Below are 6,000 nucleotides of genomic sequence, written 5' to 3'. Positions count from 1 at the left end.
GTGAAATTTTATGTCTAGACTTTCTCTAAAGTTTGAGATCACTTTTAATTGGTCCATCGAGTATGAAAACTTAATATATTATAAAGCCTCTTTAAGTATCACAACTTCACAACCCAACTTGCTCATTGCATCAAAGTCCTACAGCTCTAAAAATAGAATTTTATATGTTTCCCCCCCCCCCCCCCCCCCTCCCCCACCATTTTAGAAAAATGACATCAAAACTAATCAGGTAGGTGCAGTGGTGGAGCCAGAATTTCAATGAGGCAAGATCAAAAGATAATAATTAAAAAAAAAACTTAAAAATATTAATTGATATTAATAATAAAATTATAAACAATAGTAATTGTCATAAAAAATATATTAAAATTTAAACAACTGTAAAATAATTAAACAATTGTAAAACAACCAATTCATAGTTACTTACGATTAAAGTAAGAGATTATAATCTATATACACAAATTTTAGACATCTAATTTGATTCCTTATAATAATTTGAAAAAATAAATTTTCAACTTTCTTTCTTTGCACTTCTAATTATTTAAAATTTAGATTTATGGTAAAAACTCAAATTTTGAAACTATGAAAAAAATAAGAGATGAAGGTGAAAAAGATAATGGATGCTTTACTGCTTTAGTATCATACAAGACATTATTATTATTATGTGTAAAATTTGAGTTCCACGGGTGGTACCTGAAATGAAAGGAAGGAATTTGGATAAGTGAAAAAAAAAAAAAAAAAACCTTGAATGTTGGTCAAAGCGTACACAGGCTTTAAAATAAAAGGAGATGGTCGGTGGCCATTTATTTTGGTGTAGGCTAATTGATAAAAGTGGTGGTAGTTCTTTTTAGTAACATTACAAAATTTCATAATATTTTTATAATAAATTGATATGTTAATATATTATATGTTAAAATAAAATAAAATATTCTAAAATCCATCCCAATTAAAAGTGTGAGTGTTGTAAAAATATTGTGAAATTTTGTTGTGTTTCTAAACTTATTTAAGTGGGAAACGTGTTTTTTTATTTATTTTTTCATATCATGATATAGTTGTATATAGTAGAAATAGGAAAATATTTATTCGTTTTACTATTGTAATGTTAGGAGGGGCAAAAAACTACACTAATAAGTAGAAAGTATATAAATGGTTTTTTTAGGTGGAGTCTCCGCTCATGGGTAGGTGAAGCTCTATTAAGAAAGCCTATCTCTAAAGTCTAAACCTCCACCTAGGAAGTAATGAATGTAGTCCTCGAATTGCTCTTGTTTTTCTTACCATATTGATGCTACTGGATACACTCTTCTAAATTGCTTCAAGCTTAAATCGCTACGCCAACTGTTAGAAATACAGAATGATTGTATTGTATTTCTCAAGTAATAAAATATACATAAGTGCCTTTATATAGGAGGCAGAGTGTGCAGTACAAGTAAGTGTGTTATACAAGTAAACAAGGTGGGCCTAAAGCCCACATACCCTAATACACGTTAACAGCCCCCCTCAAACTCAAGGTGGATGTGAGACCAACTTGAGGTTGTCAACTAAAGTGCGAAGACATCCCTTAGGATGTGACTTGGTGAAGATATCTACAAGTTGATCTTTAGAAGAAATTGAGATCAGCTTGAGAGCACCATGGACAAGATGATAACAGATAAAATGACAATCGATCTCGATGTGTTTAGTCCGTTCATGGAAGACATCATTGTAAGCAATATGAATCGCACTCTGGTTGTCACAATAAAGAGGAGTAGCAGAGGATGTGGATACACCTAAGTCTTTGAGAAGCCATCGTAGCCAAAGGAGCTCAGATGTGGTATCAGCAAGGGCACGATATTCTACTTCAGTACTGGAGCGGGACACATGAGTTTGTTTCTTGCTTCGCCAAGAAATCAGAGAAGAACCAAGAAGAAAACAATAACCAGTGGTGGACCTGCGATCAGTGGGATCTCCTACCCAATCAGCATCAGAAAATGCACGGAGAAAAAGAAGAGACTGAGCAGAGTAGAAAAGACCATGGAAGAGAGTGCCCTTTAGGTATCGAAGAATGCGCAAAACAGCAGCATAGTGAGTCGATCGTGGAACAGACAGATACTGACTCACCTGGTGAACAGCATAGGAAATGTCTGGACGAGTGACAGTGAGATAAACTAGGCTGCCAACCAAGCGTCTGTAAAGAGAGGGATTAGACAACGGTTTCCCCCCTGACAGAGTCAGATGCGCATTAAGCTCAACTGGAGTGTCAACAGTCTTGCTATCAGTGAGTCCAGCTCGAAACAAGAGTTCAGAGGCATACTTGGCTTGAGTAATATAAAGTCCATCTGTAGAATGAGTGATTTCAAGACCCAAGAAGTAGCTGAGATGGCTAAGATCTTTCATCTCAAACTGCTGACTGAGAAAATCCTTGAGTTCTTGAATGCCACTGAGGTCATCACCAATTATGATCATATCATCCACATACAGGAGAAGTAAAATAGTGCCTTTGTCAGTGCGAAGAAGAAATAAGGCAGAATCATAATGACTGGCCATGTAACCTAAGCGAGAGATGGTAGAGCTGAATTTGGCAAACCAAGCTCGCGGAGCTTGTTTAAGGCCATAAAGAGCACGCCGAAGGTAACAAACCTTATTTGATTTAAAAGAGAGACCAGGAGGAGGTTGCATATAAACTTCTTCACTTAAATCCCCATTAAGGAATGCATTTTTGACATCCATCTAAAAAAGGTCCCATTTTCTGGCAGCAGCAACAGCTAAAAGAGCTCGAACAGATGAGATACGAGCAACCGGAACAAAGGTCTCTTCATAATCAATCTCATACTCTTGTGTAAAACCTTTTGCAATAAGACGAGTTTTGTAGCGCTAAATGGACCCATCAGAGCGAGTCTTAATCTTGTAGATCCACTTACAACCAACCACAGATTTCCCAGGGGGAAGAGTCACCAAATCCCAAGTATGGTTTTTAAATAATGCATCAAGTTCCTCTTTCATTGCAATCTGCCATAAAGGGTCACTGGAAGCCTCATGATAGGTGTGAGGCTCATGCAGTGTAGTAAGGGCAGTGTAACAATGATAATCAAGTAAATGTGTAGGAATGGATCTTACTCGAATTGAGTGACTAGGTGGAATGTCTTGTGCAAGATCTTCAGGCGGAGCAGGAGCAGGGGACCCAAGCTCAGGGTTAGGTAGCTCGTCTTCAACCTGTGCATCTTCCACCTGTTCATTAAAGGGTGAACTAGGAAAGGGATCAAAGGTATCTGGTGGTTGGACAGAGAAGTCTATAGGAGGATCAGGAGCAATTATAGGAGGATCAGGAACAGTTACAGAAAGAATATGTGCCTCATCTGGAAAAAGATCTAAAACAGAGGAGGAAGATAGGGAGGCACGGAAGTGAGAGAGCTCGACAAAGGAGCGATGTTCCCAAAAGACAACATTGCGGGAGATACGAAGACGATGAGAGACAGGATCATAACACCGATACCCTTTTGAGTTTCGCCATAGCCAAGAAAACAACAAAGCCTTGACCGAGGCTCAAGTTTGTTATGCTCATGTGGCTGAAGAAGAACGAAACAAGCAGAACCGAAGGAGCGAAGGTGGTGATAGTCTGGAGGTGACCCAAAAAGGCGCTCATATGGAGTTTGATTTTGAATAACAGGACTTGGAATGCGATTAATAGCATGAACAGCATGAAGGGCAGCTTCACCCCAAAAAGGAGCAGGAACTTTGGCAGAGAGAAGAAGAGCACAAACAGTGTCAAGAATATGACGAAATTTTTGTTCGGCTCTACCATTTTGCTGAGAGGTACCTGGACAAGTTAGTTGATGAACAGTGCCATAGGAATGCAAAACAGCTTGGAAAGCATATTGAGTGTACTCAAGAGCATTATCAGATCGAAAAATTTTGATACGTTTTGAAAATTGAGTTTCAACCATTTTTGCAAAATTAGAATATACTTGCAATAATTCAGAACGATGTTTCATATTAAAAATCCAACTATAGCGAGAGTAATCATCAACAAAGACAACAAAATATCGAGACCCACCAATACTAGAGACAGAGGAAGGCCCCCAAACATCAAAATGAATAAGGTCAAAGATATCAGTGGATATTGATTCACTAGTATTGAAAGGCAAAACTGGTTGTTTTCCTAACTGACATGAAACACAATCAAAATTTTCTGTAGACACTGGACCTAACAAACCTCTAGAAGCCAATTGTTGTACTCAAGAGGAAGATGCGTGACCAAGTCAAGTATGCCAAAGTGCAAGGGAAGGAGTAGAAGAAACTGCAGCAGCTGCAACAATAGAAACAAGAGCAACAAGTGGAAGACGAAGGTTGTCCACGGGAAACATACGCCCAACTTTGGGACCGGTCCCAAGCTCCTGTCCCGTCCTTGGATCTGCACAATACACCCAGAATAATCAAAGATAATGCGATAACCTAACTCAGCTAATTGGCCCACAGAAAATAAATTGTAAGAAAGGTCATGAACATTAAAGACACTAGGAACCGAGAGATTGGAAGTCGAAACGGAACCTATATTATGACCAGACATAGTGGAACCATTTGCTGTGTGAATATTAAGAGGGTGTGGTGCAGGTTTAAGTTCAGAAAATAAGGACGAGTGAGGAGTCATGTGATTGCAACAAGCAGAATCCATAAGCCAAGAGGAATGAGACATACCAGATAAAGTTGAGAGAGAAGAGGAATAAGATGCATTACCAACCATACGAATGACATTGGCGATGATGTTTTTAAGGTCATCTGTGGACATGGTGAAAGTGCGTCCTGAAGACTTAGACTGTGCAGAGACGGGAGCTATTGGTTGGACACCCTCAGTGTTAGCAATAGTAGCAGTGGAAATTGACACAACTGATTTGTTGCGATGATAGCAAGTCTCAATATTGTGGCCAAAACGTTTGCAAAAACTGCAAAAACGTTTGCTGGATTGTTGGCGACGATTATTGCAACAAAAAGAAGACATGGACTGCAAAAAAGTCAACTCTGGTCAAAAGTCAACGGTCAACCTGGTCAAAGTCAACCGGATGACGTCAATAGGCTGACAGGTGATGACGTCAGCAGATGATGTGGCGCTTATGTAAACAGGTGACGTCAGCTAGGGCTAACGTAAGCAAGTAGGGATGACGTCAGAGATGACATCAACAAATAACCCGGTGGTGCGTGGAGCGCGTGAGGCGCATGGACAACTTCGCCGAAGATTCTGTCAGCGCGTGAGAGCGCGTGAACTGTCCGATGATGCCGTTTCTTTGCCGATGATGTAGATCGGAGAAGGACAATTCTTATGGTGTCGACGGCAACAAGATCGGAGATACCCTGGTGGCGCGAGAGGCGCATGGATCAACTTTGCCGAAACTTTGACCTGCGCGTGGCAGCGTGTGGATGGTCAGATATGGATGTTTCTAGCGGCGGTGTGTAGATCGATTGAATATCTACACTATGATAGGTCTTATGTCCTAATCGGAGGTCAGAGGTGACAAATCCAATGATGGCAGTGGTTTTGGCGGCGAGGAGGAGCTTCTGGCGGTGGAGATTCAACCCTGAGGACCTCTGACTGCGGCGGAGTAGTTGGGAGATGGCACTGAAAGGGTTTACTGACCACAGAAGATGAGGCAGCGGAAAATACCGACAAAACAAGACTGCAAGACACAAGAAAATTAGAGCGGTGGCTCTGATACCATGTTAGAAATACTGAATGATTGTATTGCATTTCTCAAGTAATAGAATATACATAAGTGCCTTTATATAGGAGGCAGAGTGTGCAGTACAAGTAAATGTGCTATACAAGTAAACAAGGTGGGCCTAAAGCCCACATACCCTAATACACGTTAACACCAATAATTTCTCACTTCACCTACCCAGGTGCAAATAGGAAGGGTCATAGAAATCATGTTTGTCCAACACCAAGACAAGACTCTTTGGAAAATTATTGAAAAGTTTGAGTTTTCTTTTTTTGACCGATTGGAATTCAAATTTGGAGCTCACCTCATTATCAAA

Source organism: Quercus robur, chromosome 7 (assembly GCF_932294415.1).
Source record: "Quercus robur chromosome 7, dhQueRobu3.1, whole genome shotgun sequence".
Taxonomy (NCBI): Eukaryota; Viridiplantae; Streptophyta; class Magnoliopsida; order Fagales; family Fagaceae; genus Quercus; species Quercus robur.
Note: the sequence above shows the minus strand (reverse complement) of the source record.